The 14,972-nt window shown below is 43.4% G+C and overlaps 1 long non-coding RNA gene across 1 annotated transcript in view; it reads right to left on the bottom strand.

Annotated features, from left to right (window-relative positions):
• The window catches only part of LOC143475334 (uncharacterized), a 53,109-nt gene that overhangs the window by 36,815 nt on the left and 1,322 nt on the right, over nt 1–14,972 (bottom strand). Inside the window, exons 2-3 of the long non-coding RNA XR_013121001.1 lie at nt 7,667–7,795; nt 3,328–3,515 (exon numbers count right to left, since the gene is read on the bottom strand). This is a non-coding gene — a long non-coding RNA (uncharacterized LOC143475334). The remainder of the gene's footprint in view (nt 1–3,327; nt 3,516–7,666; nt 7,796–14,972) is intronic.

Here is a 14,972-nt window from a genome sequence, read left to right as displayed (position 1 = left end):
GAGTCTTCACATGTGGATGATTATGAATAAAAAATGATTCATTATGTGATCACTAATTGTTTGCTAGTCTCAAATTATAAAAGATATTGCACTGTGGCTATGGATGTCATAGGTGTGATCTGTGCCCATTGGCTGAATCTATCATCTGTGTGTTTTTAGACTAATGGCTAATCTAGAGATAGCTACAGCACACCAAAGCCCATGAGCCACCCATGCTGATATCACAGACGGCCGATTCCAAAACGTTCTGGTTTTCATAGGCGCAGGCTCCTAAACGCAAGGGCACAGGTTTGGTTTTAACATTTCTGAGGATGAGTCATTTGCCCCAAAGCATACAGGAGCCACTAGGGAGCTTTGATCAACACAAAATCACTGTAACATCATTAATTAACTGCACAAGGCAATTAAGTTTTCACCTGGAGACCTGCTACTGCTGGTTCTCCATATCTGTCTTCATCTACCTGCTATTAGCGACACATGGCACACTCAGACAATGAAAACAGGGCATGTACTTCATGCCGGTTCTCCTTACCTGCCATGGCCATCGTTACATGGTTATCAATATCCATTCAATATCCACTAGCACTGTTTTATTTGGGCCAGGAAGAATAAATAGCTTAGTTTAGCATAAATAATATCAGAATTCAACATAAGTATAATATACTCTAAGTTTCTACACTTATTTAGTCAACATAACTGGTAAAATATCCGCTGTGTCTGGATACAGCCATTTCTCTGTTAAGAACTCTATGGATATCAATCAGCCCTTTCCAAACGGGTGTACGGTGCTCAGCCTGAACCAGCCAAAATAAGTCTGACTGCTCTCACATTACTAGGCTGAAGTGAGTCCAACTTTTGCCTTAATGTGACAGGAGTTGATTTTTTTTCAGGGCTGTGTGGGCACAGCGATCTGATATGTGAAGAAAGATGCGAGTCACTTTCATAGGTGGTCTTAGATCAGATACATTTCCAATTTGTGCTCATGCCATATGAATGCGAGCAGTCCGACCGGAATTCACGTGGCCTTTTCCCTGTACAGATGTGCTTAGTACTATCGCCATCATCCTGTAAAGGCAGAGGGGCAAAACACCAATGGATGAGAACAGCATCAGTGCCAACATACTGTGGAAAGCCCATCTGTGGTAGTGAACACACACACCAGAGGCTGTAAGCACACACACACATGCCCGGTGGGTAGCCCCTTCAACCGCACCGTCTGGGGAGCAAGTGGGCCTTTGGCGCCTTGTTCAAGGGCACTTCAGTCGTGAATACTGAGGGTGCAGTTCCTCTACTTCAACCCCCAATCCTCCTGCTGGCCCACACGACTGAATCAGCAGTCTTTCAAATATGTAGACATATGGCACATGAATAGATACGAATACAATAAACACAGATACACATTGATATGCTAAAAACTAAACAAACACTTTTTAAATGTTTGCTGAAGAAATGTTGACATTTGGTGAAAATCTTAGAAAAACACGCAAGGTCTGATTCCCAACCTTTCAACGTTGGAGTCACAAAACACTTTCAAAAATTCTTTCTTAACAACTTAATAAAAATATTAAAACGTGACTTTGACCCAGAGATTGACGCTGCATGGAATCATTGGGTCAGAGGAAAGGGCAAAGACAGCAGCAAAATCAAAAGACAAAGCGCAGAAGAATTTAGTGTGGGAACACTTCTCATTTTGAGCAAATAAACACTTCTATGACAAATAGCTTTAAAAACAATTCTGTTGGGTGGCCTAAGGCTTTTGGCCCAGTCATCTCTACCTACACAGTAAAATTTATTGAATATATTTTAACATCAGCAGATTGTGATGTACCACAACTGGCCAAGGAGACACACTGGCTACATTAGCGAAACAAGACAGGATGTTAAATAATACAGCTAGACTGGCTGTCAACAAATCATATATTTTATTTAGCAACGTCTAAAGGTTTTCACATTCAGGCTTAGAGAGCTCCTGCTGCATGCTATAGGAATAACAGGGTAACTGTAGCACTGATGGTGACCTCCATGTATGCTAAATAAATCCTCAGTACATCTCCTTGCTTCAAGTTGGACTGGTTTGGGTGGGTTTTATTATCTTTTGGAAACAGTAATGTTGCCACTTATAATTCACCAACATTTGAGCAGTGCTCTGTGGATAAGGATGTTCAAGACCACATTTATGGGGAAGTAGCCTACCACTAAAGTGTTTTCTCATTTCCTTTCGGTGAGTAATCCACCATTACATCAGTGTCTGGAGTTCACAAACTATTTATATAAACAACATTTCCCTTCTATTGCCCTCGTAGATGGTGTAGATGGTGTGGATGAGTTTCTGTGACTCTACTTATATTTTACTTTTATGTGCTGGGCATGGATCTGCTGTAGTGACTTTCATTATTTTAGTAACACTATCAATCACTAGGAAACACCTGACAGGTGAAATAGATTCATTCTGTATGTGAATCTCTCAGTGGGATTTTTGGAAAGAATAAGAACAGTTTAATTCCATGAGAGAGAGAGAGAGAGAGAGAGAGAGAGAGAGAGAGAGAGAGAGAGAGAGAGAGAGAGAGAGAGAGAATGTGTGTGTGTGTGTGTGTGGGAAAGAACACTGCCGGTTCTGCACAGAGTATGTAAACCCATTATTAAGTTCCTTGGGGCCACAATGTCTTGCTGGGAATTTAATCTACTACCTATCCAATCTATTAGAATCTCAAGCATTACAATATTGTCACCAGGCTTCGCGTATAAATTTGACTTACCCCTCACACACTTCAGTCCCTCCTTGCTGTTATTTCTGCATTTTAGCATAAATCTGCCCAGTGCAATTCAACGGCACCTGCTGCCTGATGAAGACGATGGACAACACAAAGACAGAGTCCTTCGGGTGCCTCCAAACCAGCAGGATTTTTAGGTGTTCGCTCCACAGCAGGACGATCATACGTAATTCATGGATAATGCCGCAAGCTAGCTGGAGGCAACCCATTGATCACGGCGATTAAAGAGAGGACATTAAATACTTCATTATTTTTGCCTTCACTCATGAATATCTTTAGAAGCTGAAAACAAAAATACATTTTTCTCCAGCTGATGGACACTGACAGGCAGGCCGACAGCTGGCACTAAATAAACAGGGGTTTTTAGGTCCCACCGCTAATAGGAAAGGCCGCTATATATAAGCCAGTACTTGTATTCACTCATACTGGACATTAATGTGTTTAAATCAAGACTGCATGGTGTCTTTATGTAATGATGCCTTAATCTACAGTCTCATTGTAAGCCTGGGTGCATGTGGGTGTTAAGTGTGCGGTTCTGTAACAGTGCGCCACTGACCTGATTGATGTACTTCACTGGCCCCTTTGTGATGAAGAACTCACGCTGGAGTCCAGGTCTGTGCTCATTTTCGAGGGGAGGAAAAGCACTCCAGGCACTGAGGTTATGAGCCAAAATGGGCTCCTCCTGGTCGGGGACTCGAGCAGGCACATGGCCCCCTGACTGGATGATAATGTCGGTTGTTAATTCTGTAGGGAGGAAGAGTGATTTTTTTTTATATGCCTATGATGATGGCAAGACCCCAGCTTCTGTTTACACACAGCAGAAGAATAAAAGGACCAAATCTTCAGTATCTAAAAACAGTATCTCTGCCAACATGATCTTCAATGTTGAATTAGCACCCGGTTTATTCATGTAAATCCAGCTGTAATGCCTAATTCAACAATGAATCGTTTGGGATTTTTCTGTGTTTTAATGATGCTGGATGCTTCATATTGTTTTAGTGTTGGGAAGGGAAACAGACTCTCTCTCTCTCTCTCTCACACACACACACTATCTCTCTCTCAATCTCTCTCTCTCACAGCTGTCCTGTCACTAGGCTCCTGCCTTCTCCTGCACACTGGCCGTTTGACAGGCTCCCGTCTGGCCTGAGACAGGCTCAGATTCCTGCCAGGTTCATATTGCCTGGGCTCCCCCGTGGCAGTGCTCTGATTGCTTCTGATTGGCTGCAGTCCTCTCAGTCAGTGATGGCTCACCTCCCCATCTCGAATGGATGGATGGCTCCCTGTCGAGCTGACCGCCAATCAACCTTTTCTGTATCCTACTGGCTGTTATACACAACACCCACTTATTGTACGGCTCTGATACCTGATAGCAGGTTCCATAATAGCGAAACGAGTGCAAATACTTAGCATGCGTGTAATTACCATCAGTGCCACTTTCACAATGCCACATTCTTAAATGAGAGTCCTGCTCTCTCATATCAGTAGTGTTTCTACAGTGCAGCAAAGGCTACAATGTGTTCTGCTGCTGTACAAAAGCCACACATTTGCATTTAGCCACCAAAATTGATAAAGGCAAGTCCATTTGGTTGTGTTTATTTACCAAATGCCCCATGAAAACCACTGGAGAAAACTTTGCTTTTACGTAACTGGTGTGTGTATTATCACCCAATAACTCAATGTGAACAGCACAAGGGCTAATAAGACCTGGCTTCTTCCGCTGCCTGCTGTTAGGATGCCTGCTGCAAATAAAATATTTACGTTTTCCAGAGCATATGAAAGCACCAATTGGCATTCAAATAATGAAAACCTATTTGTTCATATTTTTAATTAGTTGTACACAGTGATGAACCAGTCTGCTAACATTCCAGGCATGAAAAACTGCAGAAGTACTTTGAGAATGGAACACATAACACAAGCAACACTACGCACGGAAAAAAAAATAAAACCCCAGTGCATTCGAATGAGCCTCAATGCTTAACAAGCCATCAAATTGAAAAGATCAAAAGGAGTACAGGAAAACCCCAGAGACCAAGTAGTTCCACTGCAAATGTGATTAAACCCGCCAAACCTGCACACAGACCCTCAGCTCCTCCACTCTCTGGTCCACCCACACCGAGGTGTCAGCCTGTCACAAGTTACTTTTTTGGTTTTGCCATTCCCTCAGACTATTGCATATCTCTTCCTCTCCATCTCACTCTCTCGTTGCTAATGAGTTCCCGGCTACAGGTGCTGTAGGCAGAGGAGGGTGGCATCTCCCAGGGATACAAGGTTACCACGCCAGCCTCACCAACCTCCCTGTCACCACTCACTGGCATATGCTGTCGTCAGGGAAAACATCAGTCAGCATGGCACTGTATAGCTCTGACATATCTTATTAAGCTATATCCACCCATGGCCATATCTTGTTCTTATTTAATGTGTAAGCTACTCGTTTCATAAACTATTAATAGCATTTTATCCACAGCTCAGAGAAATTCCTAAATTAGACTCGGAAATAGCACTCTCCTGTTCATATCCCAGATGGCTAGCACAAATTCGAAACAGCTTTACTTGGTAAAAGAACAGCTCCCGCGCCTCGATATTAACCACATTCCGAAGTCGTTTCTAATTTCACCCGAGATATGGCGACATTTGAATCTCATGATTAGGTCTCTTTGAATGTGATATTTTATTTATAATTAGCTGTCAGGATGTGCGAGAGCGAGTCCAACCTCTGCATTTGTCGAAAAGTCCTCTCTAGTTTCAGAGCAGAAAGTGCTCATTGGATCTCCCAGAGATGGAGACTGACAGTAACATTAATTAGCCCTCTTGTCTGGTGGCTCAGGGTGACTGTGCGCATTTTTGCGAGTTCTTCGGTGCAAGTCACAACTCTCACAGCCTTAGTCAGTCATGACACACTGAATTCATAGCGACTCTGATACTCCTGTGACCTGTTTAGAAGTGGATGGCTAAGATATGGAGGCAAACGTCTCAGTCTGAATTATGTGCTAAAAAAAAGCGATTAATGGTTTGAAGAAATGGCGAGAAATGGCGGGAAAATCACGGATAGGATTCTCAGTATGCCATATACTTACCCACAGGCCGTAATTTATTGAATTATTAGGTATAAGTGCTTGCCATAACCATTAACATTTGGTTATCCTCTCACATTTCTGTAGTAGTAACGAGGTCCCCCTTTTGCCTGTTATATGCACTTTTCACTAAAGCAGCGTTTACGAACAAGCTATGCTGTCTCGCGAGTCTTCCCCTCTGTCGACGCTAGTGCTAATGTCCAAACAGGTGTTCATCAAAAGATTGTATATTATTGCTTAATACAATTAGTTAATACAGATTTCACTCCTTTTGATAACTTGTTGAAAGGTCCGTAAGATAATCAAACTGCTTTTTCTTCATCAATTGGAAAAAAACACATGCACCTTCTCCTTACTACTTCAAGGGAACAAGAGAAGCTACTTTTGTGTAGTTTAGTGGGACAAATTATATTTTCCCATTTCAGATACCACTCTTTATTTCTGGCTGTTCCAGTTTGTAGGTCTATTGACGCCGTAGTTTAGAATCGTTTTATAATTTGTTAAGGCGAAACTTCTATTGCTCTCTCGTTAAATAGAATTTACTTGTAAATTTCATATTTAAACATTTAAACCACGCCTTACTGAAAATACTACAAGCATGCATACTAGGCAATAGTGTTATTTGTAAACACAAACCAAACTCTGTTTCAGACTACGTTCCGTATGCTATTTTTTTATTCTTGAAATTTCTGGAAATGTTTGAGTGCCAGTCTGAAATGAACTGGCAGGGTGATTTATAGTAAGCTACTCGCCACAGCCGAGGCTTTTCAAAAGCCTCCAGTAATGCCCATACAGAAACGCATGTAATATATGCAATCATTTTATCTAGGCCTAACTTAGAACAAACCCAGGGGCTTTTGTGGGCCTGCCCCTACAAAGTCGATGATGAAATGATATGAAATGAAGCTAGGGTCTTTTTGGTTTAAATTCCCCAAATGGTCCAGCTGCGTTCTGAAAACACCTCGCTTGTGCACTTCATGGTTTAGAGGAATTGTCTGCGTGTGAAATAAAGCTGGGGCATCAGGGACGCTGCTGTAGCCAGCCGTGCTTTGCAGGATGGGTCTTGCGAGATCCAGCTTAACCCGTGGAGAAGGCCCTAATATACTGAAACCTGAACGATTCACAGTTCCACAGGCTGCTTGCACGTCCCGAAACCCCCTGCCAGCTCCAGCCTTAAAGCACTTTCATCCCACCGGTCCTGAGCAGCCCAGGGCCGCCACCTTCCTCTCTGGCCGGGCTCGATCACCCAGAACTGATGAGAGCCATCTACATCTAAAGTACTTCCCCTTGGTAACGGACGGGTCTCTCTGCTTCCTGCGGTTTTTAGATGAGCCTGAACGTCATTTTCAAAATCATTAGCTACAATGATCATCATCCCAAAGTCAAGGCCCATGTATAGTTTAAATTACATCTATAGAGATTTAAAAAAGACAAATGTTCTGTGGGGAACTACAGGAAATATTGTGGGGGACACGTGCCCCTCTGATTTAAATGAATGAACGAATGAATGTTCGATTTATATAGAGCCTTTCAAGATACCCAAGGTACAATTTTAACACAGGTACAAGTCTTACACGACCAATCACACACCGGTGAGAAGCAGCAGCCAATTGCGCACAGCGTACTCTCTACCGGGATCCACAGCCCCCTGGGGGACTGAATGGGGTGCAGGAAGGGGAGAGAGGACAGACCCTAGTGGCAGAGCACCATCCACCACTGGACATACAAACATACACACATTCATACACACACACTCACACAACTGCTTTTATTAGACATGAAGAGACTCACAGTCACACACTCTGTGTGTGCCAATTTACCAACCTCCATGTTTTTGGACTGTGGGAGGAAACCGGACTCCGGAGGAAACCCACGCAGACACAGGGAGAACATGGAAACTCCACTCAGTTAGGGACTTGAACCCAAGAAAATGTCTTCTTACCAGCAAAAAATCTAAACAACAAAAAAAAAAACAACAACAATGCCTGTTTAATTACCAGTTTCATAAATGTTATTCATCGCTGTGTTAATTTGACAGTGGACGTTTTGCTGTGTGCAATTACCCTTAAGTCTTATCTTATGTTTTGAAAAGGGACTCAGAATTCTCTCATTTAAGTCCCTTTGCTTCAGACACAGCATGTGATAGTCTATATGTTGCATAAAATCTCTAACTTGCAGGGCTTCAGTTTCAACTGCGTTCAATAGCAGAGCAATCACTGAGGCCCTTAATTGAATTCCCATACCTCATTAAAAGCAACGATGAAGGGCCAGATTTAGCTTTCCCAGGCGGTAGAGTTCTGATTACTCGGCTGTGTATTAGCATTGTTGCTAATTGGCCACGTTCCACACACCCTCTTAATGCACAGACACAATGACACGCCACTACCAGGGAGGTCAGTATGGTCTCACCGTCTTCAAATATGCACACACAAAATCCGTTAATTAGCTGTCCGCCCTCTGTGTATTTTGGTGCTGTTACGGGAGAGAGGATGGCAGAGACGTATGCTTTTATACACTTTATTTATAGAGATAGTTCAACGCTTAAATATTCCCATGAATGGAAAACCATCCGTCACCGACACTGTGGTGATAAATGTCCCAGTTGTAGTATAAAATAAAAGGATTTTCCTTCATCTGCTCTTTCATCTCCTTAAAAGGAGAAGTTACAGTTTCACTTGAATTCACAAACAGGAACTCAAACTGCTACCGTTACTGACCATAGCCTCTTTTTCACTTCTAAAGGTCAAGGGTTCTGAGGGACGCACAGATAGGCTATATCTGCATTTCCACACGCTCACGGAACCCTTGCACAATTATAATTATTAAATCTTCACCCCTGTTTTGCATACTAACTATAGTCCACCACAATACATGTGAGTATGCATGTGGGCATCAGATTGGATGGTGTATGAAAGTATATCTCGGATAATTCATTTTACAAACTTATGGGAAAAGAAAACACAACTCATCTCAGGAGCCCGGAACAGAGCCTGACCCACGACCCTGTTGGACCCTACAGTCGAAAAGAGGTTATTTGCTTTCACACCACAATTTAAGATCATCAAAAATGTATAATTTAGCTTTCTGTCACCACACTTTCAAATAATGTATTTCGATTCAACTTTTTATGATTATGTATTACCATAAATTACGTCGGGTCGACACACGGATGTCACCTCTAACGACACCGCATTACCACTTCTGAACCGGTGCGGCGCCACGTTTCCTCTGTTCACGGTCACAGGCTGCTACAAAGGGAACTGTATAAACGGGCGCCGCCAAAGTCCTGTCATTTCCAATCAACTCTGACTGTGTTTACCGGCAAGGACCGTGTGCGTTTCCAAGCAGGCCAGACGAGAAGATACCTGATCCCACACGTTCTCGCCGACATAAGTTGCCAGATCTTCGTTTGGATCGTCGGGTTTGGACGCACGGCTAATTAACATGCTGTTTGCCGGGTCTGGAGCTTCCTGCCACCGGAGGTTTTAGACAGCAGGTCGCGATAGAGAGAGCAGCGTGAACATTTTTTGCGTTTCGTGCATCTCATTCCAAGTCTCCCAGCATCTGGGATTCCTTTTGGCCGAGCTGTGACTACCGTGCAGCGTAGTAGCATATCTGAATATTTTATATCAGAAAAATAGTTGCTTTTCTGCGTTTTTATACAACTTTACAAACCCAGATCAGATAATAATAAAGTTTCTCATCTGCAACGGCTACTTCCTGAATTCCTTGAAGAGAGTGACACACAGCAATTTGAGTTTAAAGCAACCAGGACCATCAGTCTTAGTCAAAGTGTTTTCCATATAAAAACACTGCACATAAACCATACAATAAGAAAAAAGGCCTAATAGCATGATTTGTGCTGTTTATACACTATGCAAAATCATATTTCTTCATTACAGATGATGAAAAAGTGAAAGTGAAATGTGTCATATTTGTCAATTTGTCCTCCCCATTTACCCATCTGTGCAATTAGAACACAAACACACACTAGTGATTACTAGGGGGCTGTGGATCACACATGCCCAGAGCGGTGGGCAGCCCTAGCCCGGCGCCCGGGGAGCAGTTGGGGTTAGGTGCCTTGCTCAAGGGCACCTCAGTCATGGCCTCAGGTCTGGGAATCGAACACACGACCCTCTGGTCACAAGACCAGTTCCCTACCACAGGACCATGACTGCCCCTGATGAGAGGCAAACACTAAAATATACAGGCCAGGGAATATCAGGAAAAACTGTTCAGAGTGACAAGACAAAGCAGTCTTACTACAGTCTTAGGGGTGTTTGGAACATATACTGAGCTTGAAACATGGACCACTTAAAACTGCAAAGGACTTCCTGGGGTTGACCGACATGTGGCAGTCTTGCTTGAAACCACAACTCCCAGACTGACAGGTATGGTGCCTCCAAATTGAGTCTTCCAAGTTATGCTAGCATTAGGCAGAAAGACCCCCCCAAGCTTGGCCCAAGACCCCCCCACGCTTGGCCCAAGACCCCCCCACGCTTGGCCCAAGACCTCCCCATGCTTGGCCCAAGACCCCCCCATGCTTGGCCCAAGCCACAAATCTATGCATGTTAACCTGAGTTTCTAGACATTCTGCCAGCAATGCTAAGCTATGTTGTATATGTATTAGGCTTCTCCTTAAGACTCAGTCATTGAATTAAATATTCATTGTTGAGCAGTTTTTCACATTTTTTTAAAATGTCATTTCTGTTTATCACAGTCTATTTCATGCCCTGTTCCCCTCAGTATTTATTAAATTTTATGTTCTCCTCCTATTAAAGAAAATTATTTTACAACGTTTGAGTCCATGCTGAGTATTTCAAAACATATCGGCCATAATCTATGTAACCCATACGGGCAATTACAAAGGCTTGCAATATTTCAGTCATTTGCAAATGGTGGACAGATGGCAGAGTAGATCGGCAATGAGACCCAAGATTCCAATGTTCTGACATCTGCCCAGGTCTCGTTGTTTCTGTCCACAGATTACTGCGGGTCACACTTTACCACCCTCTGATCATCAGGAGAGGTTCATAGCCCACTACGTGATGCAGTGCTCATGGTTTTATGGTTGATGGAAGGTGATTCACAAATTTGGCTGAAACGGGTTCTCAGTTCAGTGAGGGGACATTGGGACCCTCCCTGGCTATGTGGAAAGACGTGCTAAGAAAGGGGAAATACAAGAGGGAAGCCCTTGGTGAAGGCTGTCCAGGGAATGGAAGAGATCTTTAGCATTCCATAGCCTGACTTCAGTTTTTCCTTCTTCTCCAGTTTGGGTCACGACCTCACAGAAGGGTTTATCTATATCTGTGCGGGATGTAGCCGAGGCCAGAGGCCAGCATTAACTATTAAGTCCTCAGCCAGCACGCTGAGAGTAAAGCCACTGAAGAACCTCAGTGGAGAAGAAGAGAGAGAGTTGGCACAGTAGAAGTGTTATGCTCTAAAGGCGCAGGGTACCGAGGGACGTTCGCTGAAGGACATCAGCCATTATCAGTTAGTACGTCTTATTTCAACAAACATTTCAAGCATGCAGGCAGCGGTCGGACCACAGCCATCAGCGCGGGGCACAGGCAGCCTGAGTGACAGGAGGTGTCACTCACAAAGACGGTGGCTGTCAGGGGCTTTGACGACTGCAAGAGCCAGGCCTCTTTTGGTGTCTGTCTCTTTCCTCTCAGTGTTTCAGGGCAGGTGCTCTGTCAACCCAAACTCTCAGCCTCCTTCAAGGGGGGCAATCTGCGTTTCTTCACGTCTCTCACTCATCAGCGTCCTGAAGACTTCATCCTGCCACACTGCTGTCGTGTTTATTCTCCCCTCCCCTCCCCTCCCCTCCCCTCCCCTCCCCCCATCTCTCTCTCTCTCTCTCTCTCAGTGCTTTAGCTTACCCTTTCTAGGTCACAGGAAGCCCTTAAAAGTAGTTTTATCTTTTCCTTGCCAGAACTGAGCCAAGACGCAGGCCTTAAGCTTCTTATCCCGTGTGCCCTGGCCTACCCCTTCTGCTGCCCTGATTAGGAGAGTGAGCAAGAGAGACAGAGAAAGAGGGGAAGGAGAGGGAGATAGGAGAGAAAGAGGGTGTCAGAAGAAAGGGGAAAAGAAAGGAGACAAAGAAGAGAGAGAGAGAGCGTGTAGGAAGAGAGAAAGAAAAGAAAGCGGGAGAGCAGGGTATGAAGAGAGAGGGAGGGTGAGAGAAAGAAATGTATAAACTCTTAGAGAGAGGTCCATCTGTCAAATCTGGTGACAGCAGTGGTCACATGACTCCCCACTGTGGAAGTACTTCCTCCCATCCACCTACAAATGTGTACACACACACACACACACACACACACACACACACACACACACACACACACACACACACACACACACACACACACACACACACCTTAAGGACATCATCTGCTGGTGACAGAGCCTGCTTGACCTCCTATTCACCATTATACATATGAATCTAATCATGGAAATAAAAAGGCATAGAAGTAATTATTTTATGGCTCTCAGCCGAGCAACATGGCTGCCCGAGGAAGCCACGAAGGTCTGGGATGTCAGGCCTGCTCCTCTGGGAACTGGGCTACTGGCCACTGGCCTTTGACACAGTGAAGCGCAGGCTGGAACGGTGGCCTTATCCTCACTACCTCTGATGCCCACTGTGGTAGGGCAGAACCTCCCGGCTTCTCCGCCCTGTGCACACTGCAGGACTGGATGACTGATTTCTCTGTAAATAACAGATGATTTATTGAGGAGGCCTACATTTTCCATAGCACTGTACTGCATGTGGGCATCAGTGGCGGATGCTGGTCTTTCAAGGAAGGGAAGCTCAATTTCGGCCTACATCATAAAATGTGTCGGTTTATTTATACGTAAATTCTACCCGCTATTCCTTTTCAAGAAAATGATCTGTGACCCTGTCGTACCAACAAGGTGTCAGAAAGAGTGATAGAAGTCAGTCTCCAAACACAAGCAGCTACAACAAAAACCACCAGAAATAGAAGCTCGATTTGTCGCTTGTCGTTTTTAATGAAGAAAATGCCTCTACGAGGATTAGGAAAATCTTCGGTTCAACTCAGAACAGAATGAAAAAAAATAATAATAATTTAATTAAATGCTCCCGCTGAGGAGGACCAAAAGATCGCTGATTCGCTCATTTCGATGTCAATCAAAAAGGGATTCAGCATCAGACAGATCATCCAATCATCATGCAGAAGCTGAGCGTCCGGGCCAGCCCACTGCCCCATAGACCCCCAGAGACGCTGAGCGTCCGATGGGCGGGACAAAGCCCAGAATTCATCCAATGGCTCGTCTCGTTTCGCTGCACTCTTTGCTTCGCTATTGAACTCTGTAGACGCTCAGCGTCCACACCGTTTAAAGCACTGTGAAGCTGCGGGATTGAGTGAGAGGAAAGCCTCATCGTTACCAGTGATAAGAAGCTAATTCTGAACAAAAGTTGAGCGCGTTGTAGCGCATATTTAGTCAATGACGTACACACAACAGTATATGTTTGATCACTTATTTTTTGACATTTTAGGGGAAGCTGAGCTTCCCTTGCAGTCTTAGAGCAATCGCCACTGGTGGGCATATAGAATATAAAACAGACCTCTGACAAAGGCTGGGGACAGCCGTCCTCCCTGGAACTCGAACCCAGGTCCAACAGAAGGTCAACACAAACGCTGACCACCATACCAAAGAGCCAGTTCCCTGCCATGGTCTCCAGAGCTCCTGTTTAACCTTGCTAAGTTGCAGTCCCTGTCACAATGCCATTACAGCTGTTAACGGTGTTTTTTTGATCAGTCTATTCTTTGGAATAGTAACCTTGTCTTTTCATTTTTAGTGGGTTTGTATGTATATAATTAAACTAATGGGCGATAGTCACTCTTAAAATCATTTCTGCTGGACTTCAAGAGACTCTGATGCTGGTAGTGAATAGCTGCTCAAAAGCATTAGGAGACGCTTGCTTGACCAATACCACCCCTGGGTACCAATAAGCCATTAGTGCACTTTACAAGAGCCGTTTGCTGTATTACAGCAAAAACTCACATAAGAGGTCAGGAAAAGGATAGATTTTTAAATTTTATTTTGTATCTATAATGTACTTTACAGACGTATGTAAAGTAAAGTGTACTTTGGGTGTAACAACATCTTTTACATACATAACATGCAGCTGATTCTAGACCATACTGTTTACTCCTGCTGTGCTGCATAAATGAATAATTGATTTTTATGAAATATATATTTCGGTCACGCCCCTCATATGTTTGCATCCAACTTCATAACTTGCAATGTAATTTTTAAAATAAACATTCAATTTAAATATTCCATTTTAAAAGGTTCTCCATGCGCATAAACTGTGTTTACCTATGTTTAAAGATGTTTTTGACTTAATTGAACCATATAATTGGAGAAAAGTAACGTTTGCGTTCTTACCATTACTTATACACATATGCAGTCCTGTGATATAATCTTTTTGGTTTGGTCAGTTTTTATTCACCTGTATTGCAATATCATGGACAGGATTTTGTGGCCCTAAAACTAGGAAAAATCTGAAACCTGCTCAGAACAAAACTAGTCTATCAAATGATCGCTAAAAGAAACTCGCTAGTTTTTTGATAGCGTCTCATTGCTTCAAGCTGATTTCCATTGCGGCGCCACTGTCAGATACTGTTTCTTTAAAACTCATCAAGGGCTTGTTAACGAGCTGAAGGGCCAATTTAAGGATTTCAGAGAACACACTAAGGTGTGCAAAGCAGTTATTAAAAGACCTGACTTAGGAAACAGATCTTTCATAAAACTCAGATGAGTGAGTCATGCATGCCAGTCTCAAACATCAATGAGTCATTTTTCATAGTGTTACAAACATTCGAAGAAAATTTTTTCACATAGAGGAGCATTATGAAAAACAATTTTCTAACGCATAGACACTTTCTATTTAAATGGCATGTCTTGGGTTTCATAAACATGCACGGTAGCCGTGTCACTAAAGTATGACATTTTTATATTAAAATCAGTTGTTATTCAATACCTTTCATAAGTGAAGACCTAAATTTGAATTCTATTCAATACTCAGACATGGTTCTGCTAGGTTCCTGACACGAATGAGCTGTTGCGTTCAGCTGAACTTTAGAGAATCTCGCTTTCTCCT

The sequence above is a fragment of the Brachyhypopomus gauderio genome, chromosome 14 (assembly GCF_052324685.1).
Source record: "Brachyhypopomus gauderio isolate BG-103 chromosome 14, BGAUD_0.2, whole genome shotgun sequence".
NCBI classification, from domain to species: Eukaryota; Metazoa; Chordata; class Actinopteri; order Gymnotiformes; family Hypopomidae; genus Brachyhypopomus; species Brachyhypopomus gauderio.
The sequence above is the reverse complement of the archived record's forward strand: the minus strand, read 5'-3'. Positions and strand labels throughout refer to the sequence as shown.